Genomic DNA, 20,886 nt, shown 5'->3' on the forward strand with positions numbered 1-20,886 from the left:
TACAAAACTGCCATTATCCAATATTAAATCATTTCATTTCATTTTCCTTTTTTAATTTCATTTCATTTTCATCACATAACTTCAAAAAATCATAAGTTCTTCATTTCTTGTCCAAATTTGATGAGACTTTTTGCATATTTCTCCTTGTGATGTGTAGTTTTTTATGGTGATTTTTATTATTTTTGTGCACGTGTGGAAAAATAAAATTCCTAGAGATTGTTTGAATGTGTCCAATTTGTGTATGCCATGCCATTTTGCTTGTGAAATCTTGATGCTTCCATAGAAATGCTTGAAATTTTACATGCCTATTCTGGACTCTTTGCTGGTGATTTTGATGTATAGTTTGCAATTTTTGGATCCCTGGTTGATGAGATATGAATTTTTGATTAGAGGTGTGACAATTTGTGTCACACCATGCTTGGTGAATTTCATGATTTTATTTGATGTGCTTAGGGACATTGGATTGAGTTGAATTTTTGCATGATTGAACATATGGATGTTGAGCACACATGTGAATTTTTCTGGATTTATTGATGGCATTTCCTGTTTGATTGGAATTTTCCCCTTGTTTGGTCATTTGTTGATTTTTTGTAACACATGTTTGTATTTGCTTTGTGAAACTCTGGTCATTAATTGGATGGATGTGAAATTGGACATGTGACTTCTAGACACATTATAGGTCATTTTGGCTTTGATCCCATTCATTTGTCATGTTTTGTCACTGTTTTATGATTGATGGAAGTTGATGCTTGTTTTGATGCTTTGTGTTGGTTTGCTTTAACTTGTCTGGACTTTATGAATTTAATTTCCCTACTTCCACTTGTCCAAATAGCATGAAATTTAGTATGCTTGACATGATATGTGTTCTGTTTAGACTTGAATTTTTGTGGAATTTATTGAGCGGTTTTGATATTGATTTGATTGTGATCATTCTGTTTGCTCTAATGTGTTTCCAAAGTGCATAGTTTGGCATGTTTTGTTCATAAAATGGATTTGGTGCATAGTTTTGGTGTGAGACCAATTGGATTCTCTTCTTGTTTGATAAATCTTGGTTTTGATTAATTTTCACTTGCTGTTTTGAGTTTTTCACCTCCTTTGGACCCTAGGCTTGTCCTAGTGGTCTTGTTTCTCACATTTAAATGTGATTTTCAGGTTGAAGAAGCAAATGCTTTGAAGAGTTTAAATTCAAGTTGATTGAGTTTGGTTTATATGCTTGTTATGGACTAACTTGGTTTATTTTGTAGGATGCTTGGCTCACTTGAGTTGATTGTGCTTTGCATATTGCATTGGTTGATTGTATTGTCTGTTAGCTTTTATGCTGTCTGTTTTGACTTTGTGATTGGTATGCTGACTGAATTAGATTGATTTCAGGTACCATAGTCGCTTTAGTTCTTTAAGAACTTGCTTTGTGCTGCTGCTTGGTTGTATAAACCAATTGAGGTAGACTCTCTTGTCTCCATGTAGTCTGGAAGACCTGGCTTGTTATTTAGCCAGGCAACTGTCTGAAGTCCTCCTTAAGAGGCGATGTTTGTGATTGTTTAACTTTGTCCCCAAGCAGGAAAAGACCTTGATTAAGGCAATTGGCGGAACCCAAGGGATGTGCAATCCTTCCCCCGTTATTCTGTTGAGTCGTCCCTCTGCTCACACCACTGTGTTGATGCATTGGGACATTAACCCAAGATCTTGTACAGTGTACAGTTGAGTCAGAGTCTTGAGTGTAGAAGGGTTCCCTCTTTCTGAACCCACACTCCTTTGTCTGAAGCTCTCCCTGACCAGGGATAAGAGCTGTGAAGTCTCATCTTCACTCACCTTTCATCTGCTTCACCCTGACTCTCAATGTCAGGGTTAAGAGCGAACACTACCCTGTACAGTTGGCTTGCTCTTGCAGCCTCACCCTTGTTTGAGCCTCACTTGACTGGATATAGTGTGTGCTACTTGTGAATGGTTGCTTTATTTTGATTGAGCATGTGTGTTTTGTTTTGCCTGTTTAGGTTTAGCTTGCTACCTGTGCAAGTTAGGATAGAAACCATAACATAGGGCAATGATGCATGATAACACCTAGGCTCGAGTCCAGCTCCCTAGTAGTGCGTCTCCCTTTGTATCTGGTTAGAATTTCTTTCCCGTTCAGGGGAACTACGTCACCCTGATCCTCATACCAGATGAGGTACGTAGGCAGGAGACCGTGCGAGGTCTCTCCGGGCAACCCTTTTTCTTTTTTGTGCGTGTTTGCTTGACAGTTGCTAGGCTCGAGTTCCCGACTCCTTAGTAGCTTGTTGCTTGTTTCTTCTTGTGTGTGTAGGAGACGGATGTAAGCCCAGCCATTGGCATTCCGTATCCTCTTGTTGTGTGCTTGGAGTCTGGTATAAGTCCATCAAGTGGCATCTGGTTTCCAGTGTGGGTTGGTTTGGTTCGGAAGCTGATGTAAGTCCAGCTATTGGCGTTCGGGTTCCATGTTTGCCTTTTTGTGCGTGTGTTTGTTTCGGCGTGCGTGAGCCGAACTACGGTCGCTCTGATTCTCGTTCCAGACGAGATACGTAGGCATAGGACGCGATGTCCTAGCGAGCCCCCTCTCCCCTTTTCCCACCTGTGTTTCTTGTGTGTGTGATGTTTGTTTTAGCAACCTTTTCTTTCTTTTAGAGCGTGGATCCCGTCGAGTACGACGGACGTGAGGGGTGCTAATACCTTCCCCTTGCGTAACCGACTCCCGATCCCATTCTCTTTGGTCGCGAGACCATGCTTTTCCAGGTTTACTCTGAGCGTTTCCTTTCCCTCTTTTGGGATAAATAACGCACGGTGGCGGCTCTGTGTTGTTTTGTTTTAGCCCGCCGGTTGTTTTTCGTGGATGCGACAAGGATATCAGATTGTTTCCTAGGAGCTGGCAATTTCCAGATGTGCTTTTTCGTTCCAGTCTATCTCCTGCATAATCTACATCACAATAACCCGAAAGTCTATACTCTGATGTTTTCTCATACATTAGGCTCAGGTTAGGAGTTCCTTTCAGATATTTGAGAATTCTCTTAACTGCTGTTAAGTGAGTTTCTCTAGGATCTGATTGGAATCTGGCACAGAGACAGACACTAAAGAGAATATCAGGTCGAGTAGCAGTCAGATAGAATAGAGAGCCTATCATACCTCGATAGAGCTTCTGACAAACCTTTTTGCTTACTTCTTCCTTTTCAAGAATGCATGTTGGATGCATGGGAGTTTTTGCAGAGTTGCAGTCAGCCATGTCAAATTTCTTCAGAACATCTTTAATGTATTTGCTTTGATGAACGTACGTGACTTCTTCTTGTTGACTGTAACCTTGAGCTACCAGTCGAGCTTTGTTTCTGACGACTTCTCCTTTCTCATTCAACTTGTTTCTGAATACCCATCTGGTTCCAATAACGTGAGTGCCTCTGGGCTTTGGAACAAGATCCCAGACATCATTCTTTGTGAATTGATCTAATTCTTCTTGCATGGCTGAAACCCAGTCGTTATCTTGAAGTGCTTCATCACAGGACGTAGGCTCGATCAGAGACACTAGTCCCAGAGGAGTATCTTCAGAGGTCCTGAAGGTAGATCTGGTTCTGACAGGTTCGTCCTTGTTGCCCAGAATCAAATCTTCAGATACGTTGATATGACTTTTAACTTTCTTTGGGATTTCTGGAGATTTAATTTCCTCAGCATTCTGAGTGACAGTTGCTTCTGGAGCTTTATCAGATCCTGCAAGAGTGATTTCTAAATCTGCAAAATTTTCAACTAGCTTTGACTTTTCAGGGTCAAGCTTATCGTCAAATCTGACATGAATTGATTCTTCCACAATTTTGGTTTCTGTGTTGTATACTCTGTAGCCTTTAGAGCGTTCTGAGTATCCTAACATAATACCTTTCTGTGCTTTGGAATCAAACTTGTTCAGATGTTCTTTAGTGTTTAAGATAAAGCAAGAACATCCAAAAGGATGAAAATATGAAATGTTTGGTTTCCTTCCTTTACACAGTTCATAGGGAGTCTTTTCCAGAATAGGTCTTATTGAGATTCTATTCTGAATGTAACACGCTGTATTTACAGCTTCGGCCCAAAAGTGCTTTGCCACATTAGTTTCGTTGATCATAGTTCTGGCCATCTCTTGGAGTGTCCTATTCTTCCTCTCTACAACTCCATTTTGTTGTGGAGTTCTAGGGCAGGAGAAATCATGAGATATTCCATTAGAGTCAAATAATTCCTCAAAGGATTTATTTTCAAATTCCCCACCATGATCACTTTTGACTCTGATAATCTTAGAGTCAAATTCTTTTTGCATTTTGGAGCAGAAACTAGTGAATACAGAGTGAGACTCACTCTTGTGCTTTAGGAATTTTACCCATGTCCAGCGGCTGTAATCATCAACAATGACTAGTCCATACTTCTTTCCATTGACTGATGCTGTTTTCACAGGACCAAATAAGTCGATGTGAAGAAGTTCCAGAGGCTTGGAGGTAGAAACAACATTTTTCTTTTTAAAAGATGTTTTTGAAAATTTTCCTTTCTGACATGCTTCACACAGAGCATCTGAAGAAAACTTCAGTTTAGGTAAGCCTCTGACTAACTCGAGCTTATTTAGATGAGAAAGTTTCCTCATGCTAATGTGGCCCAAGCGTCTATGCCATACCCATTGCTCTTCGTGAACTGACATCAGACATTTAACATTTTGTTCTTTTAAATCAGAAAGATTAATTTTATAAATGTTGTTTTTCCTCTTGCCTGTGAATAGGACTGAACCATTGTTTTGATTTATGGCTTTACATGTTTTTTGATTAAAGATCACGTCATAACCGTTATCACTTAATTGACTTATGGATAACAAATTATGCATTAATCCTTCTACGTAAAGAACATCAGATATAGAGGGAAGAGTACCATTACCAATAGTTCCGGAGCCTCTGATCCTTCCTTTCTGATCTCCTCTGAAGCCTACGAATCCAGCGTCTTTAAGTTCCAGGCTTTGGAACATAGACTTTCTTCCCGTCATGTGTCGCGAGCATCCAGAGTCCAGGTACCATGACTGGTGTTTGAACTTTGCTGCATAGGATATCTGCAACATAAACAATCTTATCTTTCGGTACCCAGATTCTCTTGGGTCCTTTCTGGTTAGTTTTCCCAGAGTTTCTCATAACTTTGGGTTTTCTAGCATTTTCAAATTTTTGTTCTTGTATGTGTGTATAGTGATATGAAAATGGAGATTTGAGTTGGTCACCAGTAGAAGTATTATCTTCCTTAGGATCATACCCAATTCCTTTTTTATTGTTCTGACTGACTCCATAAATCATGGATGCCATGACACTCCTACCTATCCCATTTTTCAGAAATTCTTGAAAGGCTTCTTCGTATTTATAAATTATTGTATTTGAAGTCTGTGGTGCTTGAGACAACGCTTCTTCCAATTCTAAACATTTTCTTTTTGCTCCATCTTTTTCTAATGTTAAAGATCTGATTTTATCTTCTCGTGCTAGAATTGTCATCTCAAGTTTGCCACATTCTTCAAATTTAGCTTCAAGACAGCCTTTTATATTTTTAAACTTTTGTTTTAATTTCTGATATGAGCTAAGAGTTTCTGACAAGCATGATTCTAGATCAGATCGAGAGAGTTCAGAAAATACCTCTTCAGATTCTTCATCTGAGCTGCTTCTGGATGTGGTAGCCATAAATGCCACATTGGCTTGTTCATCAGAGTCAGATTCTGATGAACCAGATTCACTATCATCCCAGGTAGCCATTAGTCCTTTCTTTGTTCTGAAGGTATTTTTCTTGAAGCTTTCTTTTCTGGGATTGTCTTTCTTTAGCTTGGGGCATTCATTCCTGTAGTGACCTGTTTCTTTACATTCATAACAAGTAATATCTTTGTTAGTTTTACCTTTTGAGGTTGATTCTGATCGATCCCCTCTGGGTCTTGGTCTTCTGAAGTTGTTGTTCCTCTTTTTCCAGAGTTGTTTAACTCTTCTGGTCAGGAGGGACAATTCTTCTTCATCATCAGAATCTTCTGGTTCAGAGTCATCAGCATCTTCAGTTTCTGCCTGGAAAGCTTTGGTTCTGTCAGATTTGCGTCTTTCAGATCTGGACTTTAATGCTACAAACTTGTTCCTTTTCTGAGGCTCATCTTCCTCTAGTTCTATCTCATGGCTTCTGAGAGAACTGACAAGCTCTTCAAGACTGATATTGTTCAGATCCTTAGACAGCTTCAGAGCAGTGACCATGGGTCTCCACTTCTTTGGCAAGCTTCTGACTATCTTTTTGACGTGGTCTGCAGTTGTGTACCCTTTGTCTAGAACTTTGAGACCTGCAACAAGAGTTTGGAATCTAGAGAACATTACTTCTATGGCTTCGTCATCTTCCATTTTGAAAGCTTCATATTTCTGGATAAGCGCTAGAGCCTTTGTCTCTTTGACTTGGGAGTTTCCTTCATGAGTCATCTTCAGAGAGTCAAGTATGTCTTTGGCTGTTTCTCTGTTGGTGATCTTTTCATACTCGTTGTAAGATATAGCATTGAGAAGTATGGTTCTGGCCTTGTGGTGATTTTTGAAGACACGCTTCTGATCTTCTGACATCTTACTTCTGGGAACTTCAACTCCATTTTCTGAGACTGGAGGTGTGTATCCATCTGTGACAATGTCCCAGAGGTCAGCATCATAACCCAGAAAGAAACTTTCAATTCTATCTTTCCAGTAGTCGAATTTCTCTCCATCAAAAACAAGAGGCTTAGCATTGTAACTATCTCTTTCATTTGTGTGGGCCATAGTTTTTCTCGTTCTGGATCTCTCTACACTGTTAAGTGTTTGATTAGAAAATCAATAACAGAACCAGGCTCTGATACCAATTGAAGGGGAGAAAAACAAGAAAGGGGGGGTTTGAATTGTTTGGGAAAATAAGCGCTTTTTCAAAATAAAGACCACATAAGGAATTTATACTGGTTCGCTTATAACACAAAGCTACTCCAGTCCACCCGGCCAAGGTGATTTCGCCTTCAACAAGGACTTAATCCACTAATCTTGAAAGATTGTTTACAACCAACGTCTAAGAGAAGGATCTCTTAGTCCTCTCAAGTATACAGACTGCGCAGAGTCACTTGAGGAAATAAAACAATAGATAAAGAACTATGTAATCTAGAGTGCTTCTAGGATAAGCAAAAGTTACAACAGTAAGAATAAAAGTGTTTCACGTTCTAAGCAAAAGCTTTGTGAAAATATTGAGAGAGCGAATTTTTCAGTGTATGCTTGCTCTTGTTCGTCGTTTTTTTTTAATGTTGATTGCTGTCCTTTATATAGGAGTGAAAGGACCGTTGAAATTGATGGCAGATAATTTGTGTTGAATAGGAATTAATGCCATAACATTTGTTGTTTCTTGCCAAAACAACTTTTTCTCCTCGAAAAACTTCTTTCCAAATATAGTTCCTTTCCATTTGAATTTGAAGTTAACGTTACTCTTTCTGTATTAGGAAATCCATTACCACATTGAATTTGAAGTTAACGTTACTCTTTCTGTATTAGGAAATCCATTACCAAAGTCTGCGTGACTCTGGGAATCTTGGAATCTTCCTGTGTTGATTCTGAGCTTCTGATGATGTCTTCAGATGACGCTGAGAGCTTCTGGAATGATATACCGTTGTTCAGAGTCAGAACTTCTAGAGTGCACTTTTTCTTCAGATGCTTCTGATGTTCTGCTGTTTTGCTCAGAGTTAGAACTTCTTGAGCGTGTTTCTACTTCAGATGCTTCTGATGTTCTGCTGATTTGTATCTGATATGATTCTGTATCTGATGGCGTCATTAGATCTCTTCCTTCTTTCCTTAGAACCCTGCACACTTAGAAACTTTTCGTTAGGGTGCCATTTTTGGTTTCATCCTTTGTTATCATCAAAATCATGGAATCTGTTGTAGAACAATTTTTGTTCTTACAAAGAATACTCATCAAAACCTAACAATTTCAAACAACCATACAAAATTAGGGATTTTAACCTAAACATACTTCTACCCATTGACCCAATCATACTAACCCATAATAATAAGGATTCTCCCCCTTACCTCTTCAATTTTCTGGAAACCATAGCTTCTCTCTTGTTCTTCCCCTCTTCTCCTTACTTTTCCTCTTCTCTTTCTCTATTGCCGTCAAATGATCAAATTAATCCTACTCCTCACTCTCCTCACCTCTTATATACTAGTATTCTATTTGGGCTTAAAGAATGATACCTCTAATTTAATTATTAGGCCCAATAATACCTAGTATTATAATATCTCTATTTAATTCAAATAAGTTAAACCAACACAATATACACACCAAGTTAATTAATATAATCAATTATTCAATTATATCTCATATCAACTAAATAATTAATTAACACACCAAATCAATTAATATAATCAATTATTATACTACCTAACAACTAATTAATTACTTAAGACTCCAAATAAATAAAATATAATAATAATAATAATATAAGAAATAATTACTAAAATTAGGTTGTTACACTGATCAAGTCACTTCTTGATGGCTTGCATGGTTGACACATCATCTCAGAGTATCTTGCTTGTCCGACACGTGGTTGTCTTGTCTCCTGCATGCTGAACAAGTCACTTCTTGATAACTTACATGGTTGACACATCATCTCAAACTATCTTGCATGTCTGACACATCATCTCAGACTAGCTTGCATGTCCGACACGTCATCTCAGACTATCTTGCATGTCCGACACGTCACTCCGAACTAGCTAGCATGTGAGACATTTCCCTCATCTATTTAAGTGTCTTACTATCAACATCCAAGACACTTCACTCACATTCATCTGCAGTAAGAAAATAGTTTTCATCTGCACAATGTCATCTTCATCATTATACAGTGTCAATGTTCACTACAACGATGAAACATTCGAGTCTGAGCTACATGGTTTTCGTTTTCGAAACACTGATACCATTAGAATCACGATCAAGAGAAATGCAACCTTCTTGCATTTGAAAAAAAGAATACAATCCTTTATAAGACCGGGTATTGTGTCAAAGATCACATATCAAATTCCAATATTTTTTGAGAATGGTCAATGCAAGTATTTCCCCCTTAAGGTACGAGACGATGAAGATGTTGAATACATGTTTGTTAGTCATGAACATTCAGGCTGCAACTATATCGAGTTGTACATTACTCTTCAACCATGTATACCATCCCAACAGTCTCAACTAACCGATCAGGATGAAGCTGGTGAAGATGATCCACAATGGTCAGATGAACTCAACCCAGAAGCAGAAGCAGAAGTGGACGTTGTTGATGAAGAAGAAGAGGAGAGCGAGATACAGGTTGATCACATGCTGAACAACGACGATGAAGATGGTGATCAACCACCACCAATACCTCCTAGTCATGTCTACAATCCGCCTCAACATATGACAAATATGGATCTTCACGACGATGAAACATCCAACAGTGTTTTCTATAATCCGTATCCAAGATCAGAAGGCGAATTAAAGGTAGGAGACATGTTTCGTACCAAAGAAGAATGTGTTCTGGCAATCAAAAATTCCACATGAACAACTCTGCTGACTTTACAATGAAACGCACTGATTCTAGAAGGTATGTTATCGAATGTCGTAACATGCTTTGTAAGTTTCGTTTGGCTGCGTCTTACAAGAAGAAAAACGACTCTTGGGAGATCGCTTCAATAGACCCACCGCACAGTTGCATTGCAACTAACGTTGAACAAGATCACTGTAAACTAAGCACAACTTTGATATGTCAAGACATTCTGCCGTTGGTTAATAAAGATTCATCAATGAAGGTGAATATAATTATATCCCATATCAGAACAACATATAATTATACTCCATCTTACAAGAAAGCCTGGATTGCGAGGACAAAGGCTGTTGAACAGGTTTTCGGCAACTGGGAGGATTCATTCAAGGAATTGCCACGGTTTTTATGGGCACTAAAAACATATGTCCCAGGAACTGTGGCAATTATGGAGACAGTGCCAGCAATGATGCCAGGCGGAACCTGTGCTACAGGTAATAGAATATTTCACCGTCTCTTTTGGGCATTTGACCCGTGCATCAAAGGTTTCGCATTCTGCAAACCTATTATTCAAATTGATGGCACTTGGTTATACGGAAAATACAAGGGTACTTTGCTCATGGCGGTTGCACAAGACGGAAACAACAATGTCTTTCCCATTGCCTTTGCTCTCGTTGAAGGTGAAACGGCTGGTGGATGGGGTTTCTTTCTTCGACATCTCAGAACGCATGTGACTCCACAAGCCAATCTCTGTTTGATTTCTGATAGACATGCTGTCATTGAGAGTGCCTACAACAACCATGACAACGGATGGCATGATCCTCCTTCTACACATGTTTACTGTATCAGACACATTGCACAAAACTTCATGCGTGCTATAAAAGATAAGAATCTTCGCAAGAAGGTGGTGAATGATGGGTATGCTTTAACTCAATCGTCATTTCAATATTATCGTGATGAAATTAGACTGTCTAATGAAGACGCAGGGAGATGGATAAATAACATAGCAGTAGAGCAGTGGACAAGGGCATTTGACAGAGGTTGTCGATGGGGCCACATGACAACAAACATTGTGGAATGCATGAACGGGGTTTTCAAAGGAATTCGAAATCTGCCGATAACCGCCTTGGTAAGATCAACCTATTATAGGTTGGCTTCTATGTTCGCAACCAGAGGTGAAAGATGGAGTGCAGTGTTAATGTTCGGGCAAGTATTCAGTGAGTGTTGCATGAAGGTCATGAAAGAGGAGAGCATCAAAGCTAGCACACACGTTGTAACAGTCTTTGACCGTCATAGACAAAATTTCAGCGTCCAGGAAACAATGGGCAACAACGAGGGGAGACCAAATTTAGCCTACGCTGTTAGACTAAACAGAAGTTGGTGCGATTGTGGAAAATTCCAGGCCTTCCGCATACTTTGCTCCCATGTCATAGCAGCATGCGCTTATACTCATCAAGACGCTTACAACCATTTATCTGATGTGTACAAGGCCAACACCATCATGAATGTATATACTCAAAGCTTCTCAGTACTACCAATGGAGGATTACTGGCTTCCATATGAAGGAGATATTGTTTGGCACAATGACGAGATGCGTAGAAAGAAGAAAGGAAGGCCAAACAGCACACGTATCAGAACAAAGATGGATTCCACAAATAAAATGATAAGATTATGTAGTATCTGTCGTCAACCAGGACACAACAAGAACAACTGTCCCAATCGAGGAGCATCATCTAGGTCTTAAGCTTTTTGTAACATTGTATTTTTGTAACCTTCAATCATTATATATCATTAAGTTTTTGTTACCACGAGGTTCACAACAAACATCAGTACAAAATAAGATATCTGAAAACATAAATATTTCTAACTGATTACAACAATCAAATTGATGTCGTCTCGACCGAACATCATTTCCCTAGCATCCTTATCAGTCTTCATTCGCACCCAACCAAAGATACTGTCAAGTCTCTCAATACTTCTGATTTTTTTCCCCTTCTGGTATTTTCCCATCTAACCAACGAACCAGCTCCCTCTTCAGTTGATCGAACATGGTGATGTTCCAAAACAGCATCAGCATTTGAGGTTTGTCTCGCATAAATCACCTTTCTGTATCGGCGACGAACACCAAACATGATAGCCAAATGATTATATGAGATGTGAAACAATTGGTCACACAACGCATCTATTTATAAGACAAAAAATGCATTTTAGGAGGAGTCTCCAATTGAATTGTCGACTCCTCTTAAAACCTACACATAGACGCCAATTGGATTGGAGACTCCTCCTAAAAATGGGGTATTTTGGGAATTTTTTTGAAACCAGGGGTATTTTGAGAATTTTCTTGAAAAAATGGGTTATTTGGGTAAAACAAATACATATAATTATTAAAAGTATAGTTACTTTGATAGTAAAACAAATAAACATAATAATAAAAAGTATAGTTATCTTTCATAAGCTCATTTCATATGAGAAATGACGAAACCTACGCCCAAAGACAACTCCCACACTAAAAAGCATATCAAATTAGCATGGGAGGAATATGAGTCTAATAGCCAATAGGGGCATTTAAAACCCCGTCTTGTTGAATTATACGCCTTTCGACACCATCCAACCAATCCTTATCAAAAGCAAAGCTGCGCACATCTTGTAATAACTCGAAAAGTTCAGAGCGGCGTGAGCCCAATACATCGACCAGACTATGCCTTTGGAGGAATTTCAATAGCTCAGCAAGTAAGTTGTAGGCATAGCCCTTGTATCTATTACTAAGTGAAGTATCTCTTAAACGAACACAAGGATGCTTCGCAAGGAAATCATTCAACAAACACAAGTTCTCATCATTCAAATGCTTCTTCGAAGCTAGTTGCTCCAGCTCACTTAAATTTTCATCTATTTGAGAAGAGTCTTCTGAAACTACAAGAAACAAATAAAATTAATTAAAAATAAAATGAAGCAATAAAATACCTTTAGAAGAATTTGAAGGAAATTGAAATGCAATAGGAGATATGATGCTAGAAGAGGGTTTAGATTTGGAAACTACTCTTTCACCATCTTTAGGAACATTTGAGCATACTTTTATGAAAGCATCATCATTTAGAGAAATTGTAGGATAGGAAAATATATTCAAAGAGTCTTCACCTTCATCATTGGTCTCTGAAAGTTTAATCAAAGAGTCTTCACCTTCATCATTGGTCTCTAAAAATATATTCAAAGACTCTTCACCTTCATCATTGTTTTCCGTAGTGACACTGGACAAAGAGGTTGTGGCTATTTGGCAATCAACATCTTCCTGCTTAGACTCAAATTAACAAATGACGTTGTCTTAAAATTTATACCTTGATCATTGATTACTGCATCGGAAAAGAGTAAAAAATTATATGCAAAAGAGGGGAAATACCATTTGTTTAGGACCAAGTAATTGTATAGGTTGCTCCTTTGTTTCTGAAATGGTAGAAGAATTTGCTGCTAAAGTTTTTTCTGGCGGCGTGACAGAACCATCCAACTAATTTCATGGCATGCAAATCTAAATAAGTTGTAATATATTTGTAAGAAGCACCAGAAGTATACTTTATTTCTTTTTAGGTATACCTGAGGTTTATTGGTCGTTTCAGTTTCTCCAAGTGAATGTTGTTTGTTCGTCAATAGTTGTTGATCCATTGATTGTTCATTCAATAACATCTGTAACGAACAGAAGCAAATTATTAATTAAATTTATCCAAAAGTTTTATGGATAGGATATGATTAGTATTGACCTGTGAAGAAGTCAATATGTGTCCTAATGCTGCTTCCGCTTCAATCCCAACCCCATCTGCAAATTCTCTAGTGATTTCTGAAGTAGGACTTTCATTACCGGTGTAGTGGCTTTTGTACACTTCTTTTAATTGTTGCAATTGCAATAGAACCACGAGTTCCGTATAGAATTCAGAATCTATAACAAATTATTATGGATTAAAATCAGTATATAGTAACTCATAATCATAATAAATCAAAACATCTATCGACTATAAATCATCATTTTCAAGTTTAGAGATGTACATCTCACTGTGTTCTACTCAGTTTTTCCCCGCATTTTGTGCATGTGCAAACACACACAAATTCATAAATTATGGGAAAAAGTAAGCATAAACCTGTAATAATATGTAATTTATATAAATACTATTACATCAAAATATGTAATTATTTAAAGCATACATGTAATAGTCTTGAAAAATATTGGATATAGTGTGTACCTATGTTGTAAAAAGAATCAATAATGTTATCAGTGGTGTCGGATTTTGATGCTGAAGTCAGAGAGAAATTATGACAGTTTTGTACAAGACGATAATTTACGGCCTCAAAGTGCACTTTTTGAGCATCAGAGAGGTTTGGAAGATTGATAAATGATACAACTTCCAGATTTGGAATCTCGAGTTTCTGATCATCACCTTCGGTTTTGAATATTTGTTGCAGCTCATATGCTTCTCTTATTATCAGAACTTTTAGCTTTGGAAGCTCTTTACATACGGAAGTCGGAAAGACACATTTGAGTTTGTTGCAGTTTCCTACAATAAGTATTTCTAGCTTTGGGAAGTATGTGTTTGTAGACTCAAAATTTATGGATTTGTCATTCTCCAAATCATCTTCAATAATATGCTTCAACTCTTTGCATTCTACTATTCTTAGAGCAACCAATTGTGGTAGGCATCTTAATATGGATGTGGAAAACACAATTTCCAATTTTTCACATTGCCTGATTTTTATCACTGTAAGGTAATTGAGGGAAAATGAATTTTTGGGACCAACCAAAAGACATGTCGTCGTAGGCAGATCATGCAACAGAATGTATTGCAAACCTAAGTTCATTTGTTGTTCATGTACTTCTTTGTTGAGAAAATATATATATTCTACTTTCCAATAATATAGCTTGAGACTTTTCAAAGCGAGAAAATGATCCATGTTCCCACTCAATTCCTGCTTAAAATAAATTAGCAGTGTGATAATATCTCATTTAAGATTATTCTTAAAGTTATATACCAACACATCATGTGCGTCACAGTCTATATTTCTCGCATCATAATTATTCTTATATATACTATTCTTTTGTTAAAGTCAAGGATTCAAACTCATGCAAAGATAGAAAAAAATCTCATTTTGAATAAAATTATTCTAACTATCCAATTATTAGTTTAACTATATATATCTTCCCATTAATTACTTCAACTAAAAATATTATTTCAAATTTCAAAAATAAAAGAGAGGTGAGAATCTAAACACAAAAAAATATTTTTTATTTTTTTTAAATTAGAGTAATAAAAACAACACTTAAAACAAATGTACACAGTTTTTAAAGATAAATTGCTCATGGTAGATTTTAAAATCTCAGGGCATTTATGGAGTAAAATTGAAATATTTGATTAATTTCTGAAACAACAAAGATATATGGAAAAAGGTATACCTTCTTGATTGTGAGATCACCAATGGATTTGATAGCAAACTGCAGGCAGTTTTCGACTAAAAGATCTTCCAAAAGTGGAAATATTGTGCGATAATGCTGTGGACATGTGGCAACTAAACTTGGCAGATGTATAAGATAGAGACGCTCCAGTGCTTGAAGCTGAAGATGAATCTCATTATGGTTTTGACGAGCATCAGAGTAGTGTCCAAATATGTATTCTAATTTCATGCAAGTTTCAATCTGGACATTTTTTAATTTTGGGAAGACATTGTGCAAGTTATTGCCACCATTTTCATGATCTCTGGTGTCTATTATTATGTGCTTCAATTCTTTGCAGTCCCTAATTGTCAAAGTTTCTAACAATATTCTTGGAGCAATAGATAGGATAAATAGTGATTCTATCTTTGGAATATCAACCAATACAATATCTTTAATATTCCACATGAAGAGTGATTGTGTCAAAAAATATTGAACACGTTCCCATATGCCGAGGGAATATGATTTTGATTTTGATTCCTGTAATCCAAATAAAAACCAAGTTAAATGATCTTTTAGCCCTTATTCCTATATAAATAAAAATTATTCAAAACTAAATGCATAAATGTTGTAATATCTAATAAAAATAAAGTATCAAAAGATACCATAACAGAAGTTGAGAGGCTTACCCATTCTGTTAAGCAATCCTGATGTTTATCTTCAAAAACCACTGGGATTCCAGTACTTGTAAAACTCATTGACTTGTGTCTTTCTTAGGTTCGGAAGATGTGGTAAGATGACATTTTGGAAAAATATTTATTAGATTTCGCAAATCCCCAAGATCCATTTGTTTTAGAGAACCAAGTTGTACATATTGGCCAAATATGTATTGCAGCTTCTCACAACCAAATATTGAGAAATATTCTAGTGCCGGAAGATCTTGAATTGAGAGAAACAGAAATATAAATTTTAATCCATGGCACTGTTCAATACGAAGATCTTTAAGTTTTGGAAACATTGATCCGTGACTCCTCTTGCTATCATTATCATTGTCAACAACTATTTCTCCTCTCGGTTCCTTCTCTTTTCTTTCATCTGTTATTATGTATTCAAGATTCCTGCATCGAATTATTGTCAATTCCTCCAACGACGTTAGGCTATGAGAAGTAGTCAGTTGAAATAGGGAGATCAGCATCGGACATCCTATCAATAACAATCTCTTTAAATTGCAAAGGTTTAGGTTGCACATAAATAAGCTTTGCAATTGTTTGCATTCCTGGATGATCAGCTGCTCTAAATTCTTCAAAGAATCAAAAGAAAGAGGAGCATTGCACAATTCTTCCAAACTTTCCATTTCTTTCAATTCTAGTACAACTAATTTGGAGAAGACAGTTGTTTCTTAAGAATTATCATGCTTAGTGTCGATGAGGCGCTTAAGTTGTGAAATGCAACTCAATCTGAGCTCGACTAGATCATTCATACCATGATCCATAGGAACAATCTCAGGTATGATATTTATCCATCCCCACCAGATTGTTCTTAGTATAAGAACCTCTGCTGCTTGAATACAATCCTTGAGTTTTTTTTCAGAGAGTAAATGTTCATTTTCTTGATGTAAAAGAGACACACATTTTGATAGTGAATCATCCACAAATCTCTGATTATCATCCACTATAAATCTTTGTAACATTGGGAAGGTTATTTCTCGGCAACAATCATTAAAACTGTCTATGAAATACAACTCTTCAAGTGAGGAGCATCCTTCAATCACTTTAAATGGATTATTCCTTCTAATTTCACAAGATCTCAAATTCAATAATCTAAGATTCCGTAGTTTTGCCATTCCTTCTGGAAATTCATTAATTTCACACATATCCAAATCAAGTGTCTCAAGACTTTGTAGATTACCCAAAATAGATATACCACCCAAATCAAGACGGTTAAAAAGAAGAGATCGAATATTCTTCAACGACTGAATTGATTGAGGTAATGACAGAGGTGCTCCATAAAAATCACTAAATAAATGAAAAACTCTAAGGCCACTGATATTTTCGAAAAATGAATTTGGGACTTCGATTTTCTCATCGTGGCAATCACTGTCCTTATACATGATGACAATTAGAATCTCGAGCTTTGAACTATCAAGCTTGCATGAAAGCACGTCCTTCACCTTTCCTTCCCATAACAAAAATTTAAAATTCTTCTCCAGTTCTAGCATTGCCTTTTGATTTTTATCATACAAGTTTATTGTTTGAATCTCTTTGTTCGCTATCCATTGGGCTGCATCACGAACCAAGTCATGCATTTTCAATGTCCAATGATCAACTTCCAACAATAAACAAGAATCGAAGAGTTTATTTTTGGCTATAACTACTTGACTTCGAGCATCTTCGTAGCTGCCATAGTCTTCCCCCAAAATACCTCCTCCGATGGCAAGTCTGACTAACCTATGAATAAGAATATCTTCATCTTCTCGAAATACAGAACACAGGAGGAATAAACTCTTTGCCTTTTCATTCTTCATATTATCGTAGCTAAACTTCAAGCATTTATAAATTTTAGCAAGTTCATCATCAACCCCATGCATGGACATATGTTTTTGCAAGGATTTTAAGGCAGCATTCCACTCATCCTGACGTTGTTCGCCCCTCAAACTACTAGCGATTACAGCAATTGCAATTGGTAATCTTTTGCACTCATTCGCAATTTTATGTCCCTTGTCGAGCAAACTTTTAGTTGAAATTTCAGTTAGACCAGCATACCATTTGAACATTTCCCATGCTTCATCTTCAGACAAGAGCTCCAATTTGATTGTCTTACTGCATCCTAATTTGTTGCATACCAACACATTGCGCGTGGTTACAAGAACTCTACAACCTTTGTGATTGTCAATATATGGAATCCCTATTTCTTCAAAATCAATATCACCCCAAACATCGTCCAATATTAGAAGAATCTTTTCACCATTGGTTAATCTTTTCCATAGTTTTTTGGGTCGGTCTGATTCACTACAGTCATCAAATTTCAATCCCAATGGTCCAGCAATATCATCTTGAATCTTTTTAATATCAGGAGAAAATGAAACTGTTGTATCAATAATGGACGTAAATTGTGTGGATTGCTTAAGTTTCTTACCAACTTCTTTGGCCAATGTAGTTTTTCCTGTGCCCCCCATCCCTTGCAACCCGATTATATAATTGTTGTCATCTTCCAATGCATCCAAAAGCTCTTTAAATTTGCATTCTCTACTTTTAAAAGAAATATAGTGTCGGGATGAATAACGTTCAACATCTGGAAGAGGAGCAGGGAGTCCGATTGCAAGTTCCTTTCCAATTTCCATTAATTTTTTTATTTGGTCTTTTTTATTTGCCAGTTCCTTTCCCCTTCTGTATCGCCATATGCAATTAGGAAATAATCCAATAAAATATTTCTGTTTTGTTTTGGTGTCTTCTTGAATGAGCTTATCAGCTTCTTCTTCCCAAAAAAGAGCATTTGCTTCAACATCTTCTCCTCTTCTTTTTGCAACTTTAACACGCTGCCCAACAGCTGTCCTTTCTGCTTCCAGCCAGACTTTTTCTTCTTCAAGTTCCTTAGCAATGCATGTGAAACAACATATATAACGGAATTCTTTTAGCCCTTCATTTATCAACTTCTCCATATTTTGCTTTGCGTAATCAATCAGAAAACTCGCCATCTAAATCATTTTCAATATATCAAAGTTAGGCATACATGTTCAACATTGCTTCAATATATCAAAATTAAGCATAAATTCTAAACACTGCATAAAGTTGAGGGACAAATATAGAATTGAAGATAAATTGATCTGGGGTTATGAGCAACAACAAAATAGCAACCATATTATTGTTTTTTTTACCTGTTTTTTTCACCACTTTCAATGCAAGCAAGCTCGGGTTGATTGAGAAATTAATCTTCTTCTTTCTCCAATATGTAGTGCTTTCTTCAGTTCAAGTTATGCAAGCAGTAAACAAAAAGCAGCAAGATTACATCATATATATATATATAGTGCTGGCACAACTGTTATAGACGAGGAATAAATTTCATTCTCCGATACCCCTTCACACGATGGAGCTAGGTATATATCTATCAAGCCCAATTTTAAACCTAAAGTCATGAAAGGTTAGGGGAGAAGACCTTTGGTGAAAAAGTCCACAACTTGTTCTTGAAAACTCACAGATGACAAAAGCAATACACCAGTTTGTACTTTGTCAAAAACAATGTAGCACTTTATGACATTAGTTGCAATATGAAATGAACTTTGATTATCAGAAAAAAGGAATGGTATTCGAGAACATGAAATTTTAAGACCAGCCAAGAAAAACAAAAGTCACTTAACATAATGTTGAGTCGAGTGATGATCAAATATATCAAACGACCAATGAAACATCTTTCTGAAGAAACATCTTTCGCGTATATAGCATATGCATCGATACTAGGTTTCATAGAGATTTGGTGAAGATATTGGTTAACTAATAATTTGAGCATATGTTTCAACGGATCTTAAACGAGACTCAATATTATCTTAAAAATTATGGTTGGTTTAACTTAACCTTAAAAAACCGACTTGTACGATTAAGACTGCTCCAATTTATATACACATATTCAAACCATTAATGATATATAGTATGGCGTTAGATTTCTTAACAATTTACAAAAAAGTATATACACAACGCACACGTTACCACGGTCCTTTGAAGGATCGTGGTGATATATCTAAATTCAGGTGCCACTATGATTTTAATTAAAAATTATTAACATATTACAACGGTTATTTTGAACAACTGTGATGATATCTTTAATCTTTCATGGGTTTGAATCCCAACACTAGCAAATCCGTGATTTCTTCAGTATTTTAGTTGAGTCTTTCATTTTTATTTAAAAGTGATATCACTTCAGCTTTTTTTTATAAAATTTCATTAAGTAAACAATATATCATCATGACTCTTTTAGATGACCGTGGTGGAATGATTTATTCTTTTGAGAAAATAATCTGCTCTTTTGACTCGATAGCTCTACCAACTATAATGATAACTATGACACATAGGAACACATGTTCACCTTCTTCCATCTCCAAAGACCTACATGATATTTATCTATATAGCTTATCTACCGAATTTGAGAACCCTTCATCTTTCTCTTATCTTTTTGATATTTTATGTAGATTGTCAAACCAAGAATGAAATATGCATATAGAATGAATTTTATCATATTCAATTTTATTCTATCCATTATTTATAAACTCAAACAATATAATATCCATTATTTATAAACTCGAACAATATAATCTCACTATTTATCATTCCATTCCATTTTGTCTCATACCACCAATCTAAACATAAGAAAAAAGGTATAGCCTATAACAGCTAGGTTGGGGTCTTCGGTGAATCATCCACCAAAACAATTATTCTAGGTCTTCAGTGAATCATCCACCAAAACAATTATTCTATGTGTATACTAGTGTTATTGATTCTAGGTTATGAGACAATTGTTATTTATAACAATATAGATTATGTTTTTAAAAATTCTGACTATGTTATGAGCACCAGCTAATTCTGAAAAATAAAAAAATAAAATAGAAAATGATATGATTGTGATTTACCTTATTCCCAAGTATGAGCGAACAGTGAAGTGGTATGAACAATCTTGGCCTTTCTCCAAATTGCAATTCAAGTTCTCCTTTCTCTTTTTTGGTTTCTTAGAACTCATATATATGTTATGTAGCAACAAATTAAGGGATGGAATAAAGTAAAATAGCGGTAATGTAAGGACAGACATTGTTACAAACACGTAAAGTGCATTCATTGAGTGATGAAAACAAGTTAAGCAAAGCATAACAAAATATGGTGGTTTGGGGGTACCCTTTTCTTTTTGAGATGAAAAGAATCAAAAGGGGGAACAATATGGTCATTTTACTAACCACTACAAACTATAAGAATTGTAATTTTACTTTTTG

At 36.4% G+C, this 20,886-nt stretch overlaps 1 pseudogene; it reads right to left on the reverse strand.

The window, feature by feature from the left end:
* Window positions 1-11,404: 11,404 nt before the first annotated feature.
* Window positions 11,405-20,526, reverse strand: LOC127080477 (probable disease resistance protein At4g27220; annotated as a pseudogene).
* Window positions 20,527-20,886: the final 360 nt, after the last annotated feature.

The sequence above is a fragment of the Lathyrus oleraceus genome, chromosome 5, assembly GCF_024323335.1.
Source record: "Lathyrus oleraceus cultivar Zhongwan6 chromosome 5, CAAS_Psat_ZW6_1.0, whole genome shotgun sequence".
Classification (NCBI taxonomy): domain Eukaryota; kingdom Viridiplantae; phylum Streptophyta; class Magnoliopsida; order Fabales; family Fabaceae; genus Lathyrus; species Lathyrus oleraceus.